Source organism: Doryrhamphus excisus, chromosome 17 (assembly GCF_030265055.1).
Source record: "Doryrhamphus excisus isolate RoL2022-K1 chromosome 17, RoL_Dexc_1.0, whole genome shotgun sequence".
In the NCBI taxonomy this organism is placed as follows: Eukaryota; Metazoa; Chordata; class Actinopteri; order Syngnathiformes; family Syngnathidae; genus Doryrhamphus; species Doryrhamphus excisus.
In genome coordinates this window covers 11573437-11598279 of record NC_080482.1, presented here as the reverse complement: position 1 = coordinate 11598279, position 24843 = coordinate 11573437, and the positions used below count along the sequence as shown (strand labels likewise).

General features: G+C 42.0%; 1 long non-coding RNA gene across 1 annotated transcript; it reads left to right on the top strand.

Moving 5' to 3' along the window:
- The first annotated feature begins 20633 nt into the window (after positions 1–20633).
- Positions 20634–21749, top strand: LOC131105140 (uncharacterized). Its single transcript, XR_009119881.1, has 3 exons — positions 20634–20840; positions 21271–21413; positions 21630–21749. It is a non-coding gene; the product is annotated as an uncharacterized LOC131105140 (long non-coding RNA).
- Positions 21750–24843: the final 3094 nt, after the last annotated feature.

Below are 24843 nucleotides of genomic sequence, written 5' to 3'. Positions count from 1 at the left end.
GATCTGCTCCTATGAAAGTGACAATAACTAAACAGCGGAGTGGTCTTATTTTTATTTTTTTTATTTTTTTATTACCTTTTTTACCCATTTACCCTTTAATACAGTGTTTAATGGTTGTGGTTAGCACGCATACCTCACAGCTAGGAGACCAGGGTTCAATTCCACCCTTGGTCATCTCTGTGTGGAGTTTGCATGTTCTCCCCGTGCATGCGTGGGTTTTCTCCGGGTACTCCGGTTTCCTCCCACATTCCAAAAACATGCTAGGTTAATTGGTGACTCCAAATTGTCCATAGGTATGAATGTGAGTGTGAATGGTTGTTTGTCTATATGTGCCCTGTGATTGGCTGGTGACCAGTCCAGGGTGTACCCCGCCTCTCGCCCGAAGACAGCTGGGATAGGCTCCAGCACCCCCACCCCGCGACCCTTGTGAGGATAAGCGGTAGAAAATGAATGAATGAATGAATGAATGAATGAATGAATGAATGTTTAATGTGGTAAATAAAGCGGTTGGGAAAAGTGTTAGGCGTGATGTGTGATAGAAGAGTTTCAGCTAAAATGAAAGGAAAAGTATACAAAACTGTGATGGGACCAGCCATGTTTGGTCTAGAGAAAGTGCCAGTGAAGAAAAGACAGGAAGCAAAACTGGAGTTAGCAGAGATGAGGATGCTAAGGTTCTCATTGGGAGTGACCAGGATGGATAGGATCAGGAAGGAGTACATCAGAGGTACATTACATGTTAGAGGCCTTGGAGATAAAGTCAGAGAGGCCAGACTGAGATGGTTGGGACATGTCCAGAGGAGAGATAGTGAATATATTGGTAGAAGGATGCTGCCAGGTAGGAGGCGTAGAGGAAGACCAAAGAGCAAAGGGGAGGTTTATGGATGTAGTGAAGGATGACATGAGGGTAGTTGGTGTGAAATAGACAGATACACAAGACCGGGTTGGATGAAGGAGATTGGTTTGCTGAAGGGAGCAGCCCAAATAGAAAGAAGTTTAATGCGGTTAATTGGTTGCAGACACAACAATGATCAGTTAACTTCCAAGTAGAATTCTTTATTCATAAATTGAATATTTTCTTAGTTGAAGCGGGGAAAACCTGTTTACGGGATTCTAAATGCACATTTTTATAATTATTGGAGTCCTCTAGACATAAAATAACACCTTTACCCTCATATTACTCAATATAGTAGCTATAATAAGAGACAATAAGCCATTAAAAACAGAAATAAGACTTCTGCTTGTGTGTGTTTTGCTATAAATGTGTTTCGCTGGTGTGGAGAAGTGATTTTGGGGGTTCAGAGTTCGTAATTCAAACCTGCAATATAAGCTTGTTGTTGAATGGATGCCCTGATTGATCGACCACTAATTAGTGTCTCCCAATTTCCGTAAAAACACATGATCAGCATATGCAAATAAAAGCCTTTGAAAACTGATCACAAAAACAGATGGACAAGCATCAGCAAACCCTACATATGTGATGTGTCACGTCGTCACCAAGGGACACAATCTGTCTCGTATTGCCGTGAGAATCTGTCAATCAATCAAATAGTGATGAATGCTGAGACCCCTGCAACCTGGACACTCAATTTATTCTCTTTTAAGTTCACCAGGAGGCTCTTTTAAGTTTAGCGTGCAGACCTCACAGCTAGGAGACCGAGGTTCAATTCCACCCTCGGCCATCTCTGTGTGGAGTTTGCATGTTCTCCCCGTGGGTTTTGCGTGGGTTTTTTCCGGATACTCCGGTTTCCTCCCACATTCCAAAAACATGCTAGGTTAATTAGCGACTCCAAATTGTCCATAGGTATGAATGTGAGTGTGAATGGTTGTTTGTCTATATGTGCCCTGTGATTGGCTGGCGACCAGTCCAGGGTGTACCGTGCCTCTCGCCCGAAGACAGCTGGGATAGGCTCCAGCACCCCCCCCCCCGCCACCCTTGCAGTTCAGATTTTTATGTAATAAAGATATTTATTTGTATTATTTTATTCTTGTGAACCCAAAATTAAGGATTGAACAGACATGCATCAAATAAAATGTAGTTTTGTGTCAAATAGTAAAAAAAATTATTAATTCATTCATTTTCTAACGCTTTTCCTCACAAGAGGGTGCTGGGGCCTATCCCAGCTGTCTTCGGGCGAGAGGCGGGGTACACCCTGGACTGGTGGCCAGCCAATCACAGGGCACATATAGACAAACAACCATTCACACTCACATTCATACCTATGGACAATTTGGAGTCACCAATTAACCTAGCATGTTTTTGGAATGTGGGAGGAAACTGGATTACCCGGAGAAAACCCACGCATGCACGGGGAGAACATGCAAACGAATCGAATCGAACCCTGGTCTCCTAGCTGTGAGGTCTGTGGTCGCTAACCACTTGACCGCCGTGCCGCCTAGTAAAAAAATTGTTTCACAAAAAAAGACTAACTGCCCAAAAGTTTATTATTGAATTTAAAGTATCCGAATCAACTGATCTCACATGTGGATGATTGGTATAACTGTCGTACATATCAAGGACCACCTGTAGTTTTTTTTTTTAGATGAGACAATCAACGCATCATCTGATTGTCGATTTTCTATTCTGTTCTCACCATGGAAGCAACCGCCGTCTCTGTGTAATAAAACTATTATTGCTATTATTACAACGTTTCTCTCAGTTGAATTACTGTTTCCCTTCTTGGAAACGAAGAAGTTAGCATCACCATGGCAACCTCCAAGACATCTAACTGCTAATTTTTTCCCATTTTAGCGCGCACATTTATGTCATTTTAGTCCAAAGGGAAGCTTCACATTACCATAGCAACCTAATAACAAGGTTGTCTGCCATTTTAAAATTCACAGAAAATGTTGTCAAGAAGCCGGTCAGAAAATAGATGTCCATAGACGTCTCTTTGTCCCCCCGCCCCCCAAGCCACCCTCTCTCCGTGCAAGCTAACAACAACTAGTTGGAGTCGTGAGGGAGAAAAGTGATGCGTTGATGTCAGGAAGCATCAGCACTATTGCAGTACGCTAATGACTGTTCCCCAGGAGGAGGATTAGTGCATTGATTGTTTTTGTCTTTGTCTTTTCTCACTTGAGATCTTGATGCATGAAACTGTGGTCGCCATACTGAAATAAACAGTCCAAAAATGAGTGTAAAAGGCCAAAAAAAAACACCTCTGAGAGTCGTCTCCACGGGGTCATCTGACTCGCTGTCACCCCTTGAAAAGCAAAGTGAAGGTAAAATAATCATTATCATCATCATCAGCTTTGTTGCATTCAATGACACAATGTGGCCAGCAGAGACAACTTGTCCAATATGATGATTTATCAGCTAATTATTTGTCAACTTGATGAGAAAGTGAGATGAGTCTTCCTCGGGGAGTCTTCCTCACCCGAGTGAAGTCTTCATCAGAGCGGCAGCCGGTCGCCTCGCAGCGCCTCCCGAATAAGAAGCAGGCTGGCATTACTGCTGAATAATGAGATCAAATCATAGCTCACTTTTTATTGCAACGTTGCTGCAAATATTAAAGCTGCAGGCGGACATATTGCCTGAATAACAACCCACCAAGAGGATGAAGAAGAGGAGGAGGAAGAGGGGGCTGCTTCCTCATACAAATGTCCCTAACTCTTTGGACAAATCGTATTTTTCCTCCGCCTTGCATGCACTGCAAATATTGATCTGCTAGATATGTCATCAATAAGATGTAAAGATGGCAGGTGAATCACACACACACACACACACACACACACACACGCACACACACACTGACCTGACAGAGTTGAGTTCACACTCAAACAAATTCCTGCACAAGAAGATTAAAAACGTCTCACAAAGGCGCAAGCGTCTCCTTTGCGCTCGCTGCCATCCTTCACTGTGACCTTTACCGCAACCTTTGCGATGCGGCAGTGGCGAGCCGAGGCTGAAGAGGGATTAGCCGCCGGGAGACGCTAATCAAATGACAGAGCACAGGAATTGTATCAGCGGTAGCAATAATTGACTTAAAGCTGCTGAAGGACACCGGGGATGACGATGATGATGATGACGACGATGATGCTCCACTTGGATGTGGGCAATACCTTCCCGCCTCTGAAGACACATTTGATTTTGACCCCTAATTCAGTGTTGGCACTGTTCACACCGACATTGTTTACATGCACCAAAACAAAATAGCTCTAGTTTTCACTCTTCAGTGTGAAGTCCCAGTTTACGTGCACTGTGTTGCTGCTGTGCTGTGATACCCAGCATGCCTTGCGGGCCCTTTGTAAACAACAGTTAGGTGTTTGTTGTTAGAGCTTAGTTGTTATTACCCACAAAGGGTTCATTCATTTATTCATTAATTTATTTTCTACTGCTTATCCTCATGAGGGTCGCGGGAGGTGCTGGAGCCTATCCCAGCTGTCTTCGGGCGAGAGGCGGGGTACACCCTGGACTGGTCGCCAGCGGTAGTGAATGAATGAATGAATTTTTGTACTATTTGACACAAAACTACATTTTATTTGATGCATGTCTGTTCAATCCTTAATGTTGGGTTTATAAGAATAAAATAATACAAATAAATATCTTTATTACATAAAAATCTGTCCTGCTGAACTTTTCATTCATTCATTTTCTACCGCTTATCCTCACAAGGGTGGTGTGGGGGGCCGCTGGAGCCTATCCCAGCTGTCTTTGGGCGAGAGGCGGGGTACACCCTGGACTGGTGGCCAGCCAATCACAGGGCACATATAGACAAACAACCATTCACACTCACATTCATACCTATGGACAATTTGGAGTCGCCAATTAACCTAGCATGTTTTTGGAATGTGGGAGGAAACCGGAGTACCCGGAGAAAACCCACGCATGCACGGGGAGAACATGCAAACTCCACACAGAGATAGCCGAGTGTGGAATTGAACCCTGGTCTCCTAGCTGTGAGGTATGTGCGCTACCCCCCCCCCCCCCCCCCAAGGGTTGTTGTTCATTATTATTGTGTGGTTACGTCACTGTTAAATGCTGTTTATTATTTTTTGTAGCACTGTGAGTAAGACTGTGTGCTGTGTTGTCTAGTCATTGGCATGGATCGCTTGCATCCATGCCAATGCATCGTCATCTACTTGACGGAGTTGTCACAAGCAGCCATTCAGACTGTCCTATTATGTAATTTTGAAGGTGAGAAGATAGCCAAATCTACAAAAGAATATATTAAGGTATTGCCAAATCTTTTTGTGGCCTTCCAAATGTAATCATGCCCGGCCGGCTGATGGTTCCTATGGTTGTAGTGATCGTCAAAGACATAGGAAAGAGCTGACTGCTGTACTTTAAAGTACCATTCTACACCATTCATGTATTAAAAGTGTGTTTTAGAAAGCTCTGGTGCTTATTAAACAGGTAGGTTTTTATGCAATCCATGTAATGCACCTTCTGTAGCTTTAATTTGTTTCCTTGTTGGTGTGAACATGTTGCTCGTCTTCTCTGGTGAATTGAACGTTGTTAATGTTGTACCATCAGTCCTCCACGGAGGCTGGTGCACGCATAGAAGTACCACTCTGATGATCCATCCATCAAAGTGTGTACATGCATGAAGGATTTCATTTACAAGCACAAATTCTACACGATGAGGCGGTAAGAAAATGAATAAATAGATGAAAGGCCGACTCTTATTTATTGGGATTATAACTGTGTTTGTCTTTGGGTTTAAATGTAAGCATAAAAACAATCCAAAAGGTGGGCAGTGAAGGTGTAATATTTTGCTCATATTGCATGCTATTTTCTCAAATGGCTTTAAAAGCACTCTTTTATAATCGCATCTTTACAAGTCATTGGGCTGATCTGCATCATAATGAAAATCATCCATTACACAAAGATGCTGACCGACCGACGGCAAGAAGCAGAACTCGTACTGATGTTCTATTTGGGCCCACAAACGACAAAACGACACATTTGGGTCCATTCACAGTTTTTTTTAATGGCTTTAAGACCTGCATGTAGGTTTTTGAGCTTTTATTGACTCTCACCTTCACTAAGTCTCTCTGCTGCCATGGCGACTGTTTCAGACCTGCCAACATGTACACTTTTTTTGTACACAACATGCATTTTGACATTTAGGTACACTTGTACGCTGAGCTGCATTACAGTTTCGAGTTCCATCTCTGTGCGTAGCATGACGTTGAGTATAAAGGTGTTGATTGGTCAGTACATCATTTCATGTCTGGATACAACTTGTTCAGAGGGTGGACAGCACCGATCAACATTTCATATAAAAATGATGCCTTCTCTCTTAATTTACTATCATTAGCTCGCTACAAAGAAAGCTAACATGCTAAATACTCTAAAAGAGTTGATGTACGTAACATCACACACTCAGCTACAACAAACAGGTATAAAAGTAAAGATGTCCAATATGTGGGCCAAGTGCCATTTGCGGCCAGCAGCACATTGCAGAAATGAGGTTAATCCAAAAAAAAAAAAAAAACAGCAAAAGAGAGCAAAAGACATAGACCTTGGTTAGTGTCCGCCCCGGTTAGCATGTTTTTTGGTTAACATTGAAAATTTGCCTCGATTTCCGTGCATTCCGCGGTGATCATACAATATGGTGCATGTCTTGTTGTGTTGTTTATACACTGCATGTGTCCAATTCTGTATTTTTTATTTAAAAAAAAAAACGTCCTTCCAAAATGGCAACCCTTTCAATTATCACTCACATGTATTTATATGTATACAGCTAAGAGACCCGAGTTCGAATCCACCCTCGGCCATCTCTTTGTGGAGTTTGCATGTTCTCCCTGTGCATGCGTGGATTTTCTCCCGGATTCCTCCCACATTCCAAAAACATGCTAGGTTAATTGGTGACTCCAAATTGTCCATAGGTATGAATGTGAGTGTGAATGGTTGTTTGTCTATATGTGCCCTGTGATTGGCTGGCGACCAGTCCTCTCGCTCGAAGACAGCTGGGATAGGCTCCAGCACCCCTGCGATCCTTGAAAATGAATGAATGAATGAATATTTTTGTATGCATTTCTATAACTGTAATTGTAAAACTATGAAAACATGTTTTGTGTTAACATTTTTGGCTTTCCGAAATGCATTAATTGGATAAATGTCTTTATCCTGCATCCAAGCCTGCGTACATTACAAGACAGGTTTACCATGTAACTTTTGATACAAACCGGAATAGAGGCGAGCTGAAGAAATCCTAATAAAGTGGAGGCAGTGTGACCAACGCAACACGAGTCGGTTTTAACTCGCCAATTGCACCATGTACATGAATAAGACATGGCAGAGCTGCTGCCGTGTAGGGAGAGGCGGTCACTGTGTGTGACTGGCCAATTACAGAGCGTGAAGAGTCAATATATAATGAGCATTTTCTTTCAAAATGAATACGGATTATACGAATACGAAATGTTCTCATTTCATACTCATATTCGACAGAAATGAATTATCCCTAGTATCCGGCTCATCCCTACTCCATAGCTTTGGCACATTCCAAAGTGTCTTGACCATATATAATGGTGTTTGTCGCATGATTATAGATGCATGTGTTGTTTTCCTATGATGAAAATTCCAAAGGTCCCCTATTTTTTAAAATATTCTGGATTATAGTATCTGTAATTGTGGGAAACTTGTCATGTGCTCTGATCATTTTTTTGTTTTTTGTGGAGTTTTTATGCACAAATCGAGAAAATGGTCCTGTCTCGCAATGTTAAAGAATCCTTAAAAGACTTCCTGGACCCAGATGGTGATCCAGATCCCCTCCAAAATTTGATCAGTTCTTCCATATCCCAATTTCAACAACTCCTAAAAATGTCATCCACATGCATTTAAAGAGAAGGACAAAATTGTTGATACCCTTCTATTAATGAATGGTAATGGTAATGGTAATGGTAATGGTAATGTTTTTATTTCATTTGAACATGGATCAGATTACAATTGCAAGTGCATCCCATAATCAGTTCACAGTTCCACATGTCCAAAAGGAGTAGGAAGAAGCAAAGCTTATTAAATCCTACCCCTCCATCTGGTACTTTTACAATCAGTAACTGTTACATTTGTTCACTTCCTGCTTTCCATAATACCGTTTAAGGTTTTTGGGTTGTTTTTTTTTTTTAAATAATGCACCTCGTATCGAAGTACAAGGTGATATGATTCCTTTCTTGTAGAGAAGTATTGGATGACATTTTAGGTAATTGGTTGTTTTTAGCCTTATGCATGATTTTAGCTGTTTGAAGATGAACTATATCAGCGAGTTTAAGTATTTGTGATTTTAGAAATAGGGAGTTAGTATGTTCTCTGTAGGCGGCATTATGAATTATCCTTACTGACCTTTTTTGCAGTACGTTTAGCGAGAAAGAAAATGAAAGAAAAACTCACAATGGTCACAGAAAAACTTGAATCTGGCAAAGTAATCATAAATACAAATTATATGAAATGTAAGCAATGAAAAAAATGAAAAGTTGATTGCTATTCAATTAAAAAAAATTTTTTTTTAAATTAACAAACTCATGAAACAGGCCTGGACAAAAATGATGGTACCCTTAACTTAATATTATGTTATACAACCTGGTCAGGCAATCACTGCAATCAAAAGATTCCTGTCACTGTCAATGAAACTTCCACACCTCTCAGCAAGGATTTTGGCTCACTCCTCATGTCTCATGTTTGAAGGGTGCCTTTTCCAGATGGCATGTCCGACCAAAGATGCTCAATAGCATTTAGGTCAGGGCTCCTAGAAGGCCACTTTAGAATAGTCCATTGTTTTCGTCTTAACCATTTTGGGTGTTTTCTCTGTGTTTTGGGCAAGACCCATGACTTGCAACGGAGACCAAGCTTTGTTTCTCTCTAGAATCCCTTGATAGTCTTGAGATTTCGTTGAACCCTGCACAGATTCAATGGCAGATGCAGCAAGGTAGCCCTAGAACATAACAGAACCTCCTCCATGTCCATGACAATGTTCTTTTCTTGATATGCTTCATTTTCCATATGTGAACATAGAACTGATGTGCTGATGCGATCCGTCCATAGGACATTCTCCCAGAAGCTTTGTGGCTTATCAACATGTAGTTGGCAAATTCCAGTCTGGCGTTTTGATGATATGTTTTCAACAATGGCGTCCTCCTTGGTCGTCTCCCATTAAGTCCACTTTAGCTAAACTGATGTTCCTTGAACTTGAAGTTCACCTTTAATCTCTTTAGAAGTTTTCGTGGGCTCTTTTGTGACCATTTGTATTATCCGTCTCTTTGATTTGTCATCAATTTTCCTCCTGCAGCCACCTCCATGGAGGTTAAATTTCTGATTAAATGTAGTCACCGGAACATCAAGCTGCTTAGAGATGGTCTTATAGCTTTTACCTTTAACATGCTTGTCTAGAATTTTCTTTCTAATCTCCTTTTCTTTGCTTCCTCCGGTCACCAAAACAGCACAGTGCCTACCTGTAGCCCTATATATATATATATAGACCCACTGACTGATTACAAGATTGTAGACCCCTGGGATGCTAATAAGAAGTAACCTTGGATAACCTTGGATGAACATGTCCCTTTGGTCATATTATTTTAAGTCCTTTCTAGGGGTACCATCATTTTTGCCCAGGCCTATTTCACGAGTTTATTTTTGTAATAATTCTGTTGAAGCATGGCAGAATAGCAATGTCTGACTTTCATTGTTTAAATTTCCTATAACATTTTTAACACTATTTTTTGGGTACATGGCGGACAGGCTTCACAGCTAGGAGACCCGAGTTCAATTCCACCCTCGGTGGAAAAACCTCTGGGTTTTCTCCAGGGACTCCGGTTTCTTCCCACATTCCAAAAACATGCTAGGTTAATTGGTGACTCCAAATTGTCCATAGGTATGAATGTGAGTGTGAATGGTTGTTTGTCCTGTGCCCTGTGCCCTGTGATTGGCTGGCCACCAGTCCAGGGTGTATGTACCCTGCCTCTTGCCCGAAGACAGCTGGGATAGGCTCCAGCACCGCCGCGACCCTCGAAAATGAATGAGTGAATGAATATTTTTGTATGCATTTCTATAACTATAATTGTAAAACTATCAAAACATGTTTTGTGTTAACATTTTTGGCTTTAATTGGATTTACAATAAAATATTTTTTTTTCCGGTCAGAATAGGACCTTCTGGAATGAATAGGGAAATAATCTGTCAGCCTTGTTCACTGTATTTCTCTCCAAAACCAGCCCAGGGTGTATCCCACCTCTCGCCCAAAGACAGCTGGGATAGGCTCCAGCACCCCTGCGATCCTCGTGAGGATAAGCGGTAGAAAATGAATGAATGAACACTACTTTTTGTCATATTCAAGGTATTTCTATGACCATTGTGAACTTTTCTTTCATTAACCGAAGGGTACCAACCATTTTGTCCAACTTTTCAAGTTATTTTGAACACAAACAAACAAATAAACACTGGCAAAAACATAACCTCGGTGCTGCGCTTGGCAGAGGTAACAATAAATAACGTTCTTGCATCACTTTCATATCTTCCCAGGATGCTGGTGGAGCTTCAAAGCATAAAAAGAAATGAAGCAGTATTAATAGTATTAAAATGTCAAGTGAGTTAGCGAATGGTCACACTTTGAATGTGAGTTCACTTACTTCCTGTCTGTATTCTGCTACTCTTCTTGCTCATTCTTCTTTTGGGAGAAGTGGCAGTAAAGGCAAAGAAAAAGAAAAATATTCGACCTATCGATGCTTGCTGTACCGAGCTGTGGTAAAGGCACACCGAGCTCTGAAGAATGAAGGCTGCAGGTGTTTGACCTCATTAGTGCAGCAGCACTTTTAGCAGAAGAGAGGAGGAAGGAGAAGAACATGTAGAGATGTCATGATGGCACCCGTGAGGTCTTTCGCTTCCCTCGTTCAATTAAAAGTATGAAGTCAGTGGTTCTAGCGGGGGGCTCGTTTACGTTTACTGATGAGAAGAACTTCTCTCCACTTTCACTCCCACTTAAACATTCAGCCCTCACCCCCGGGTCGTCTGCCCCCCACCCCACAAAACTAGCGTTCAGTGCAACTTCTGAGCAAGCGCCGCCCCCGGGCAGACACACACACACACACATGTTGTTCATTACATTGAGTCAGTAGCTGGTGAGCTCCAGGCAGATCTCTCTTCTTTGCTTCCTCCTCCCCCCTCCTCACTAATAGGGTGCTGAGAGTGTTTGTGGGGGGGAAGAGGTGAGGGTGGAAGGGGGTGGGGGGGTGAAGGTGATGGAGGATGTGCTGGAAAAATCATTCTAACCTACAAATTGAACATGTTTTCAAAAAAACAGGCCCCGAGCAACAAAATGTTTCTACAGTATCTATATCTATCTATCTACGGCATATACAGTAGTGAAAAGTATTTTGTAAGTGTATCCCTTCTAAAGATATGAACAGTCCATCATTTTTATGATAGCTTTATTGAAACAGAGATAATACAGAGAAACACATTTAAGGTATTACCTTGCTGGTACAATATCCAATATACTGATATCGTCCAGCACTTCATTACCAATACAGATATCAGCTGACACATATACGGGCAGCAGCTCTTCTCTCAGATTAGATGTCATGTAATAAACACATTAGGATTCTTTTTACTGTGATGCCACTGCATGCTTTTCACAAATAAACGCTGCTTGTACAAAATAAGACCAATACTGCAATACAAGTTATATATAGGGTTTTATTCATTCAGTCATTTTCTACCGCTTATCCTCAGGTGCTGGAGCCTATCCCAACTGTCTTCAGGCAGTGCCCTGTGATGTGCCAATCACAGGGCACATATAGACAAACAACCATTCACACTCACATTCATACCTATGGACAATTTGGAGTCGCCAATTAACCTAGCATGTTTTTGGAATGTGTTAGGACCGGAGTCAACCGCATGCAGAGAAAACCCACGCATGGACAGGGAGAACATGCAAACTCCACACAGAGATGGCCGAGGGCTGAATTGAACCCGGGTCTCCTAGCTGTGAGGCCCGTGCGCTAACCACTCCAACACCGCGCAGCACTAAAAGGTACCATATTTATTTTAAATATTTTGTCTCAACAGAAGTAATTAAAAAAAAACTCATAATACTTAATAGTCATATTCATTCCTGACCATGGACATACTGAGCTAGCACGCTTGTTGCTGTATGAAGCTCCCATCACTTGCATCCCTGTATCATAATCACTAAAAATATATAAATAAAATATTCTACTACAATGATGGCTCTTAACTGGCTTGGCCTGTTGAGGACTGTGGACTGGGATTTCAGACTTACCTGAGTTAATAGTAAAAACTTTGAGGTCATCTGGTTCCTTATGTCATTAAGACACACCTGGAGTTTGGACAGCTGGCTACTTTGGTTAGGATTCAATCATAAGGGCAGTTGCGTGTCATCCGCATAGCAGTAGAAGTTATGTGGAGTTATTATGGAGTGTATCCCAATGATATCACCTAAGGGGGACAAAATGTATAAAGGCTGAACAGTATAGGACCTAGCACAGAACCCTGTGGTATACCATGACTGAACTTGGGGTGTCTACAAATTGCAGGAAATCTGACAAATAGGTCTGGAACCATTTTAATGCCAAGGGCATGTTGTAATCTCCATAGAGATTCTTAGAATTTGGTGATCAGTTGTGTCAAATGTTATAATAAAAATAATATCGAAATGAGGCCTTAGTCAAAGGTGGTGAGAAGGTGGTTTGTAATTTTCATGAGTGCTTCCTAAATCATCAAGACCTCAAGTAGGAGGTTGTTTTTTAGTTTAGTTTTAGGGTTCATTTTTTTAGTTTATTTCAAACATTATAAAAAAATGTTCAAAGTACAACAAACCAACCAAATCAAATACAAAATAATAGAAAATACATATGTATATATACGTGCACATGTTCGAAAGTTAGTGGGAAGAAGTCAAAATGTATCTAGTCTCACCCCCTAACCTCCCAAATTCCAACCTCATCCCAACAAAAACATTCATTAATCTTTATCAACGCAGAAAAAACACACCAACCCCCACAGCCGACCAACCCCACCCAACCTAAGGCACCCAACCTAAGGTGCCAAGAGCAACCAGTTCGTTATTAGTCTACCTACAATGCATAGCATATAGTAAAAAAACAAAGCCATCATAAACTAACATGGAGAGAAAAACATCAATGTAATGGTATTGTTGTATTATTGTGAGATATGAGAAATAAAGGTGTAAGAGAAAAAAAATGTTGTTATAAATACATTTACAAATACATTTAAAAACTTGGATCTTACTACTTCCCAATTGTCATTGCTATCCCAACTACAGTCATTTTTCCCCTCTTCCTCTCCCCTTCCTTTTCCTATTTTCTCTTTTTTTGACCCTTCCTCTTTCCCGTCTCACCCAAACCGTCACCCACCCTCGACTTAGCTTGAGTTGTGTGCTGTCCTAGACTGAGTCTGTTGGGATGGAGAGACCCCACCCTCCCAGACCCATGTCTCGCCTACCCTAATTCTCTTATTTAGTTTATTTAGTGGCGATAGGAATGACAATAGTTACAAGCAGTAATTAACTTGTCAACAAAAATCAAATCACAAACCAAGCCTACAAAAACACTCCCATGGGGACTCGATGTTTGACTAGTAAAAGTCTCACTGCCACAACTCCACCAATGCATCTTTTTCAGTCCATTTTTCTTGATTCCAACACATAACCAGACTATGTTTTATATATTTACATCCTTTTAATATATCAAACATTATTATTACCCGTCAGTATACTTTCCAACTAGTTTTTAATGTATACTTATATTTAAATAGTTTTATATTTAGACATTGTTTAAGTTTTGAAACATTTTTGAAGGAAACGGTAGAACTGATTGGCGGTTACTTTTTCTAGGACCTTGGAGAAAATGGAGGGTTAGATATTGGTCTGTCGTTAGCTAAGACGTGGATCAAGGCTAGGTTTTTTAGAAGGGGTTTGATTACAGCCATTTTGAATGATTGTGATACGTAGCCTGTCACTAGTGACATATTGGTTATTTTAAGAAGAGCTGTGTTGACTAGTGGAGTACAAGTGAGTCGGGATGGAATCAAACTCGCAAGTCGAGGAGTTTGAGGAGTAGATTATAGGTGGCATGGCTCAGGTGGGCTCAGGTGGTAAAGCGGTCGTCTCCTAACCTGAAGGTTGCGGGTTCGATCCTCTGTCCTCCTGTGATCATGTCAAAGTATCCTTGGGCAAGATCCTGAACCGAGGACACAAGGTTCAATTTCTACTGGTTAATTCATGGTTCCATTTATCACTGCAAGTCTTTCACATCCTGAAGTGGCCCCAGACCATCACTCACCACCATGTTTTACTACCACCATATTTTATGATGTTCTTTTCCTGAAATGTGGCATTACTTATACGCCAGATGTAATGGGACACTCATCTTCCAAAAAGGTCAACTTTTGTTTCGTCAGAATATTTTCCCAAAGCTCTTTGGGGGATCAGCAAGATGTTTTCTGGCAAAATTGAGACAAGTCCAAATATTATTTTAGTTCAGCAGTGGTTTTTGTCTTGGATGGCTGCCATTTTGCCCCGTATCTTTCTTACGATGGAGTCATGAACACTGACATTAACTGAGGCAAGTGAGGCGTGCAGGCCTTCAGATGTTATTGTGGGGTCTTTTGTGACCTTTTAAATGAGTTGTTGCGGCGCTCCCGGAGTAATTTCGGTTGGTTGGCCACACCTGGGAAGGTTCACCACTATTTCTCCATTTTCACCATCACATTGTGGTTCGATGGAGTCCAAAAGCTCTAGAAATTACTTTTCCTTAATTACTGTCTTTCTCATTTGTACGTAAGCGGAAGTCCTCATGGAGGCTTACGAGGATTCCAACCAACAAATAAGGCCCTGTCACAACCACACTGTGCCACATTAATAAATAGTTGCATCCAGATGGGAACAGATCACTGGGTGGAAATGATCTAATCTACAAACACACCTCCATGTGGCGTTGTAAACAGACACAACTATGAAAATGTATTAATATTGAATCCTGTTTCACACAAATGCACTTATCACGGTCGGGTGGGGAACCAATTAACAGCAATAAATGAGTTTCCTCTCCCACTCAAAGAAAAATGGCATGAACCTCACATTGGCACGTTGGGTGCATTCACAGACATTGGAGGTCATTACAATATTTTTTTGTAACCCACTTTTTGTGTCCTGACCCACTAGTTGAGAACCAATGCTCCAAAAGATGATCACATCTGATGACATCATCAGACATGCTTCCCCTTTATTGAAGTCGCCCGCTAATGGATGCAAATAATAGTAACATTCATTTATTCAACAGTCAGACATCCTCATCAGATGTTTATGTTTGTGGTGAAGGCTGAGCTGAGTGTATCTCTTTGTAGCTTACCTCGACACTATTTAGTCTCTAGACAGTAGCGTGGTGTCACTTCCTGCCTGAATGCTAGCTCGGAGTTGCATTGATCAACTGTGACTTTAGAAAAATGTAAATGAGGTCATATTATATTTATATTTCTCATCTTCCTGCATGCTGTTAACTTTTGTTTCCTAGTCTGCCGTGATGACAAGGTCAACATCAAAGACTGCTAATGATTTGGACAAGGTCGCTTGAAGGACATCCACACGTGAGAAAACATCAGCAGCCTCTTAAAGGTCACATGTTTGTTTGTTGTGCTGCACACAGATGGGGGAAAGGGGGGAAAGGGGGTTGGGGGTGGTGTCACATGGAGGAGTGCATACAGTGATATCACCTCCTTGAAGAGTTTGACACTGATCAGCCTCATTAGTCTTTCTGAGTGTGTGTGTGTGTGGGTGTGTGTGTGTGTGTGTGTGTGTGTGAGTTGTGGGAGGGAGGCTGTCATAAAAGTGCGCGTAGCATGAAGGGTGCACTGTTACATTGGGCCACAAACGAGCCAGATTAAAATGGTCTGATGACTTTTGGGTTATTAAAGATTTCTCAGTTGCTCATAAGCATCAGACACCTAAACATCGCCATGACAGCCAGCTGTGCCTCCAAGGTCACCTCACTGATCAGGTAAGATGTCAAATTTAAGGAGCTCTTGACACCAAAACACATGTTAATCTTGTTATTTTAGCTTTGGAAAAAAGGATTGAAAGGCATATTTCCTGTGTTGAAACATATACTTACAGTGGTATGAACAAGTTTGAGCACCCCTGATAATTTTCAAGATTTTCCTTTATAAATCACTGGTTGTTGGGATCGTAAATTTCAATTAAATATATCATATACCAGACGAACACAGTGATAGATGAGAAGTGAACTGTAGTGTATAGGATTTACAGAAAGTGTGCAATAATTATTTAAACAAAAGAAGGCAGGACCCCAACAAAAAAATGACATCAATAGTCCTGACTAGAACTTGGCCTCACTATGTTCCTCAGAGTGGAACCTGACTGCTGAAATCTCTGACCTAGCTTTTTGTATCCTTCCCCTAAACCATGATGTTGAACAATCTTTGGTCTCAGGTCATTTGACAGTTGTTGTGAGGCTACTATGGTGCTAATCTTCGGAAAAGATGCAAAGAGGAGAACAACTTGCAATTGACCACCTTAAATACCCTTTCTCGTAATTGGCGTCAACTGTGTATGCAGGTCAAGGGTCAGCGAGCTTACCAAACAAATTTTGTATTCCAATAATTAGTGTTAAAGGTATTCAAATCAATAAAACAACAAGGGTGCCCAAATTTAGGCACCTGCCTACTTTTGTTTAAATAATTATTGCACTTTAATTATTTTTTTTTATTTCACTTGTCATTTATCACTGTGTTTGTCTGCTATATGATATATTTAACTGAAATTGCTGATCACAACAATTAGTGATTTATAAAGGAAAATCTTGACAATTATCAGGGGTGCCCAAACCTTGTCATACCACTATATAATGTATAATGTAATGAATGTATGATGATACTTTGGTATTATGGCAAACCTTGGGGGGGTGATAGTTTCAACTGCCCACAGAAAGTCAAAAACCCACAAAATGTTGGCGCATGCCAAGATGATATTATGATATAATATATGATATTAGTGGGCGGCACGGCGGTCGAGTGGTTAGCACGCAGACCTCACAGCTAGGAGACCAGGGTTCAATTCTACCCTCAGCCATCTCTGTGTGGGGTTTGCATGTTCTCCCCGTGCATGCGTGGGTTTTCTCCGGGTACTCCGGTTTCCTCCCACATTCCAAAAACATGCTAGGTTAACTGGTGACTCCAAATTGTCCATAGGTATGAATGTGAGTGTGAATGGTTGTTTGTCTATATGTGCCCTGTGATTGGCTGGCCACCAGTCCAGGGTGTACCCCGCCTCTCGCCCAAAGACAGCTGGGATAGGCTCCAGCACCCCCCGCGACCCTCGTGAGGAAAAAGCGGTAGAAAATGAATGAATGAATGAATGGTACCTTTTAGGGCTGCACGGTGTGAGTGGTTAGCGCACAGGCCTCACAGCTAGGAGACCCGAGTTCAATTCCGCCCTCGGCCATCTCTGTGTGGAGTTTGCATGTTCTCCCCGTGCATGCGTGGATTTTCTCCAGGTACTCCGGTTTCCTCCCACATTCCAAAAACATGCTAGGTTAATTGGCGACTCCAAATTGTCCATAATTATTAATGTGAGTGTGAATGGTTGTTTGTCTATATGTGCCCTGTGATTGGCTGGCCACCAGTCCAGGGTGTACCCCGCCTCTCGCCCAAAGACAGCTGGGATAGGCTCCAGCACCCCCCGCGACCCTCGTGAGGAAAAGCGGTAGAGAAGGAAAGGAGGAAGGAATATGATATTATCAAAGTGTTAATTCATAACTGCCTTGGCTATGACAAGCTAGATGGTAAGTGTGGTGTCTGTTGTAGCATGCATCAATAAATCCAAAGGCTCATCTTTCATTACAGTGTCACTAAGAATTTTAGAATAATAATATGGGTTTTGCTGCCAAATTGCTACCTAAAAAAACAATCGCTGTCACTCCTCTTCAGCTCTGTGCCGTGTACATAGAGCCGTCAGCTAACTCTGACAGTAAAACATATACTCATCACAGCACAATATCAGTCAATGTTATTGTGCTGCTGTTGGGAATATGTCACTTCATTCGCATGCGTTCATGGCTGTGTTTGTTTGAGCCTGCTTGAAAGTGTTCACGACGTGAATTACTAGCTAAACATGGCTCGCTGTCACTCATCTTTCTGGCCTATATCCTGCAGTCGATCTGTCAGTTTCAGTAAGTACGTGTATTTATCTAGTGTGCAAATCTTAGAATAATAGTATGGGGTTAAGATTTAGGTGTTAAAATGTCAAAGTTGTGCAATGTTCATTCTTTCATTCGTCGTGGGGGTGCTGGAGCCTATCCCAGCTGTCTTCGGGCGAGAGGCGGGGTACACCCTGGACTGGTCGCCAGCCAATCACAGGGCTTGGGAGTTGGGACTAAATTAAAACCATTAATAATATTTAGAGGATGTTATGTACTATTATTATTGTTTTTGTTAGAGTCTGTACCTTCGTCACCCTTTCTGCCTCATTGCTGTCATGGTAACTTGAAGTCGACATCAACTTTATCGATTATCCGATCATCGGATTTAGTCAGTGATGGTCTCCGTGGCGACTGTTTGTCTTTGTCTCTCTGGAATGGTTAAGACTTTGATGTTTACTAAAGCAACACATGTAGATAATGCTAAGAAGTCACTTCTTATAATGTTCATTCATTCATTCATTTTCTACCCCTTATCCTCATAAGGGTGCTGGAGCCTATCCCAGCTGTCCTCGAGCGAGAGGCAGGGTCCACCCTGGACTGGTGGCCAGCCAATCACAGGGCACATATAGACAAACAACCATTCACACTCACATTCATACCTATGGACAATTTGGAGCCGCCAATTTAACCTAGCATGTTTTTGGAATGTGGGAGGAAACCGGAGTACCCGGAGAAAACCCGGGAAGAACATGCAAATTCCACACAAACATGGCAGAATTGAACTGAATTGAACTTGGGTTTCCTAGCTGTGAGGCCTGCACACTAACCACTCGGTCGCCATGCATCCCTTGTGCAATGTTGAATGTTAATAACTGAAATGACTAATAGGGTATAGTAAGTATAATAAATCAGTGTTAACTTAAATATATTGTACTCCACTTTGGATGGCTAAATTTTGAGCGTAAATATAATAATTTTCATGCAAACACACACTTAGCACAAAGCCAAAAACTGGACCACAAAGCCAAAAACCGGATTTGACAAGTAAGTTGATAACCACCGTTGCAGGACCAATTAAGTGTGATTGCGGATGTTTATGGGAATTTTGTCAAGTTGTCAAGTTCTTTGAATGTGATTGCCGGAACGAGTTCTGGTTGTGACGTCACAGCCAAGATGGTGGCAATTCAGGAAACTTGCCAGCAGTATTACACAAATATTTTATTAAATTAGTGCTTTTTTATTGTTGTTGTTTTTTTCAACTGTTTTGGTGTCACCAGCACTTTAATCTTCTGTTAGTTTAGCAGTGATCTTTATGGACTTTAGGACTTCATAACATGGTTGTTCAGTCAATGGAAGCTTCTGGATGGCTGACCTCTCCTGAGGCAGATACGCTAAACGTTCCACCACGCTTCAGAAGCATCCACAGGAAAGAAGAAGTGAAAACAGATTGGCTGCTGTCCTCCAGCATGGTGTTTGAGGTTCTGTCAGCTGCTATTGAAGGTCATCTCAGTGCCTGGCTTCGAAACGCATCCCGAGGGGGAGGGGCTAAAAGGCCGTTTACTCAGGTTGGACCTGCAGCCCGCCGGGCCCGGTTTGGCACTCTTACCAGCCAAATCTCCCACTGCAGGTTTGTTGTTCACGCAGCCCGGAGCGCCGGCCGCCACCTCAACAGCGTCTGCCGCCGCCTCGGGACGGCGTGGGTGGGCCATGGCGGCGGTGCTCGCTTCAACTTTTTACACAAACAACGAAAGAGCCTCCAGAATCAAATGGACTTGTTGGCCTGCGACCTTCACAAGGCTCTTCAACGTGATGATGACATTACTCCTGGAAGGCTGCGTCACCACCATGTGATGTAAGCACAAGACTGGCTGGTCTTTATCTCATGAACCGACATCTTTGTTTCATCAACATCATCATGTGACCTCCAAACAAAAACAGTTCATTAAGATGAAAAAGGAAATTGACATGCACATGATGATGATGATGATGGATTGGACTCCCAGTCACTGTGGCATCACGTTAGTGTCCATGTGTTTGTCAGTACTGCCTGCTTCCACTGGGGGCACTAGTGGGCCCTCAACTGCAAGATTTCTATCACTGAAAGAAATACAAGTGTATTTGTCTTCATGGTGGTTGCTCTGGTTCTGTTGAGTGAGGACATGCATGTAAATGTGTTTGACTGTCGAGAAGGGATGAGGGTGAATGTCACAAGCTTGACTTTTCATCCCTTCATGCACGGTTTGTTCAGCAGAACTTAAAATTCTTCTTGCTTGGTTTACTGAGCACAGACACTTGGGTCAAACTGCGACTCGCTGGAGCTTCTGGTCCCAGCTGAGCACTCCACTGCCTTATTATTGTGTGCGTGTGTGTGTGTGTGTGTGTGCATGTGTGTGTGTGTGTAATGTGCTGATAGCTGCTCTTCTCCTGCTTGTTCCTGTCCAAACAAGCTGTGGTTCTGTTCTACAGGGCACAATAAGAGCCAGCAGCTGCAATAATTTGCTGTTGTAATCGTCTCTCTTGTAATTTGTCCCACTCGTCTTCATCCTGAAGGGCTTTTGGAGAGCACTCGGCCACACATTAGCACACTTTACTCGCCATCATCAGCCCACCATCTCACCCGCTTTCACTTTCATTTTGCTCTTCTAGTGTGGACGTCTGCGTGGCTCAGGAGGGCCAGGCTGGCTAATGATGGTGCTAACCAGCAAAAGGTGAGGAAGCTCGCAGGTAAACGTCTGCTGTCGTTAAGGGTTGATTGTGTGTAACATTAGCATCATCATTGTAGAGGTCATTAATGAGGCGTTCAATGAAGACTGTAGATGGCTTGGAGACCACAGCGCCACCTTGTGACTAATCAGTGGTCATTGGATCTCACTCTTAACACATGCCTGCTTCTTAAATGGACCAGATGCTCCTAATTAGCATAGGAGACCTGTTACCTATATAAGGACATGATGTTCTTGACTAGTCCAGTCCAGTTCTGCCCCCCCATGGTTCTATTTGCATCAGTACAAACCTCATCTGTCTCGTCTGTGATAGAGGTTGCTGTCAGTTTTGGAGTAGATGATAGTCTTCATGGTTCTTAAATTTATAACACGTCCTTCCCGAGTCAAGTCTGACCTTTCACTTTGTGGTCCAAAGCATGCGTCCTCTGACATCGATCGAACCTACGTACGTAGATTCCACGATGACGAAATGACTCCTCCCACTGACCCTGCAAACCCTGAATCAGCTTCTCTCTCCATTAACTTCTCATCACCATTACCGCCATTCCATCAGCTCAGGTGCGTGCATAACGATGTTGAGAAGCGACGCCCTGTAAAATGTGACATCAGTAAACGACCATTACTCACGAGGGGTGGCGGTGGGGGGGCAGGTGCGTCAGTGTGACAGATGCTAAAAAGCTGAAGCTCTTAATGTGTGTCTGCTCTCTAATGGAGCTAAGAAATTAAACTAATGGAATGTTTGTCATTCTAATGGACTCCTGCCTTTGCCTCCAGTTATTAGTCAGTGTCCAAATGAGGCAATGCTGACAATTTATCCAGACTCCTAAACAGCCTGCGTTCCCGACAAGAAAGAATGCAGCCGCAACATCCATCATCACAAGCATCATCTTCATCCTCGGTCTAACATATTGCTGTATCTCAATTGGTGCACTTGTGTACTTACACTTGGTCTTTTGAGTGCATTCACACTGACAATTACGGTGCAAAAGCAGTGTAATGTCAGTGCCCGGATGTAATGAAACACTCAAAATAGCTCAAAAGTCGCCATTTTTGGCTAGCAGTGGAAGGGGCCAGACTAACTTTAAATAATGGTGACATTCATTTTTAATGACTATTGTACAATGGAGAAGTGAGGAAAAATGGTATATATTTTATCGGGCGATACAAATGTTGGCAATTACGTTAGTGGTGAAAAAGTGAAAAAGGAGAGGAGAAAAAGGAAAAGGTCAATTTAGTGATTGTCATTTTAGTAATGGATTTGGGATAGCGCTTCACTCAAAATTCAAACACTTGGTAAAAAATATGAATTCAAAGAATAAATTAAACAAATATAAAAACATTTTTAAGAAGAAAAAAAAATTTGAAAGTACAAATTTCCAAAATACTTCAGTTCAAAATGCATAAAATATACCGAAGGACTTTAAAAGGACTGTTGTGAATGATTATTAGGGCCATGGGGTTTGATTTTTAGTTTGTGTGTTTTGAGTACAAAGTTTCCATGTCACACCTCATTAGCCCATAGCAAAGAATTGTTGATATCACACACGTCTCCCGGCATGGACCTCTCCTTAACATCACTGGAGTTTGGTGGTACGTCTCAAGAGGGAGTGGCTATTATGCATTACCGTAAAGCAATGTGTACCATTAGGATGGTATATAAAAGCCTGACACAAATGGTATCATTCAATGTTTCATGATGCCAGGACTAAGTGCAGTTTCCCGGGACGAGGCGATCGGCATGCGAATGGCAGGAATGCACCAAGATGTGGAAGCCAGATGGATGGGAGTCGCTCCCGGTACCATTAGCCACCTCCAGAGACGTTTTCATGACACTAGGGTGACACATGACCAACCAGGACCAGGCCAACCCGGGATCGCTCTATCCAGACTGCTGAAGAGACCCAGGGACGACGTGGACGACCGCAAGTTTGTGCACGAACGGTTTTCCCAAGACTCCAGGAACACATATATGCACAGTTCGTGTACTTTACTATGGGGCAATGAAACTTTGCACTCAAAACACACAAACTACAAATCAAACACCATGGCCCTAAATAAAACAGCCACAACAAAAGTAGTGTAATAAAAAAAATTATCTCAAGTTGAAAAATACATTAAGTTAAAATAGTTTCTTAAGGCCGCACGGTGGTTAGCATGTAGGCCACACAGTCAAGAGATCGGGAAGACCTGGGTTTGATTCTCCTCTTGGGAATCTCTGTGTGGAGTTTGTGTGTTCTCCCCGTGCATGCGTGGGTTTTCTCCAGGTTCTCCAGTTTCCTCCCACATTCCAAAAACATGCTAGGTTAATTGGCGACTCCAAATTGTCCATAGGTATGAATGTGAGTGTGAATGGTTGTTTGTCTATATGTGCCCTGTGATTGGCTGGCAACCCCACGTCTCACCCGAAGTCAGCTGGGATAGGCTCCAGCATACCCCTGTAAATCTAGTGAGGATAAGTGGTATAGAAAATGGATGGATGGATTTTTTTTTATATTTCACACACCCAGAAAAAGTTCCCAGTTCACAGCATACTTATTGAAATGTACTGCCGAAAGTATTATGTACACTATCTCAAATTGAATATTGTAGTTGTTGTGCAACGTATTGATCGTATGATGCAATATTTACCTTCTTTTTCTTCTTGTCTCCTTTTTAATTGTGATTTGGAACCATTTGACATAGTCCTACTCCTGCTATGTAGCCAAATGGCGACTATTGAGGGTTGTAGGTGTGTTTTGAGTACAGCATCCAGCTACAGCATCTTGCTGTACTTCAGTCAGTGTGAACGCACTTATGCACTCAAAAGACCAAGTGTAAGTACTCAAGACTAAGACGCAGCCCCACCCTGAGATGGTGACTGACAGACATCTTCATCCATTTGTATGGGTACCAGACTTTTCTGCTGAAAACTGATCACAACTGTGAATAAAAAAAAGTAGTTTTCATCTTATCATTGTGGCGCTGTCCTCGAAGATTCTGCTTTTGTAGCCTTGACATTTGACCTTTACAACTTGACAGCTTGAACTTCAGTTTTACCTTTTATGTGTTGTTTGTCATGCGGTCCAGAAGGGACACCATGTACATCTCATAACAACATCCCTATTGCTCTTCGTTGGGTCTCTCCCCTTATGCTCTTTCACATGATTGTAGCTTCAAGTGCTGCCCGTGGCCTTTCTGCAGCTCCATGACATGATTACGTAATGCTGTATGTTTGCTTCGTGTGCACAGAGACGTGCATGGCAATGTGCACGCTGACATCCGTTTATCAGTAATGAGACCAACAGCGTGAAGCAGCGAAACGGTAGCGAATCAGCACAAAAGTGTGAAATGTGCTTTCCATAGATGGATTATGGAAATGTTCTGGTTGTTTCCAGGCATATGCCCAGATGGGAAGGGGGAGGAGCTTCATTGTATTCATTCGTGAGTTCGTCATCAACAGTAAACTTGTTATAAATGTAAGAAAAGGAACATTAAAATTTAAAATGTCTGACAAAGAGACTGCAAGCAAGAGCCATTAATGAGTCAAAGAAGTTTGCAGGATAACATCTACTTAACATGGCAATGTCGTGATATTAGTTTAACTTTTGTTAATATTGCATTCCATGCTTCAGAATTTTGTTTTTTAATGTATTCAGTGTCAACTCACTTTTCTTTATTTGAGACATATCATTATTATAATATATTATTATATACAATATTTATGTTATTTTAATTATTATTATCACTTAATCATGTTTAAGTCTAAGGTCATGTCGCAAACAACAAATCACTTGATTTTCAGGGTAGTTCAGGTGTTACGTGTAAATTTAAAACTTGCGATCTGCTCCCTGAGTGGCTGGCTGCAGTTAAAAAGGGGCGGTCTCATCCAGACATTTAACATCTGGACGAGAAGCGAGCCGCGCGAGCCAGGTGGGGGAAAAAAAGTTGTGCGGCCCAATCAGAAAGGAGATTTAAACGTTTACTCGCATGTGTTTGGCCGAAGCTGCTG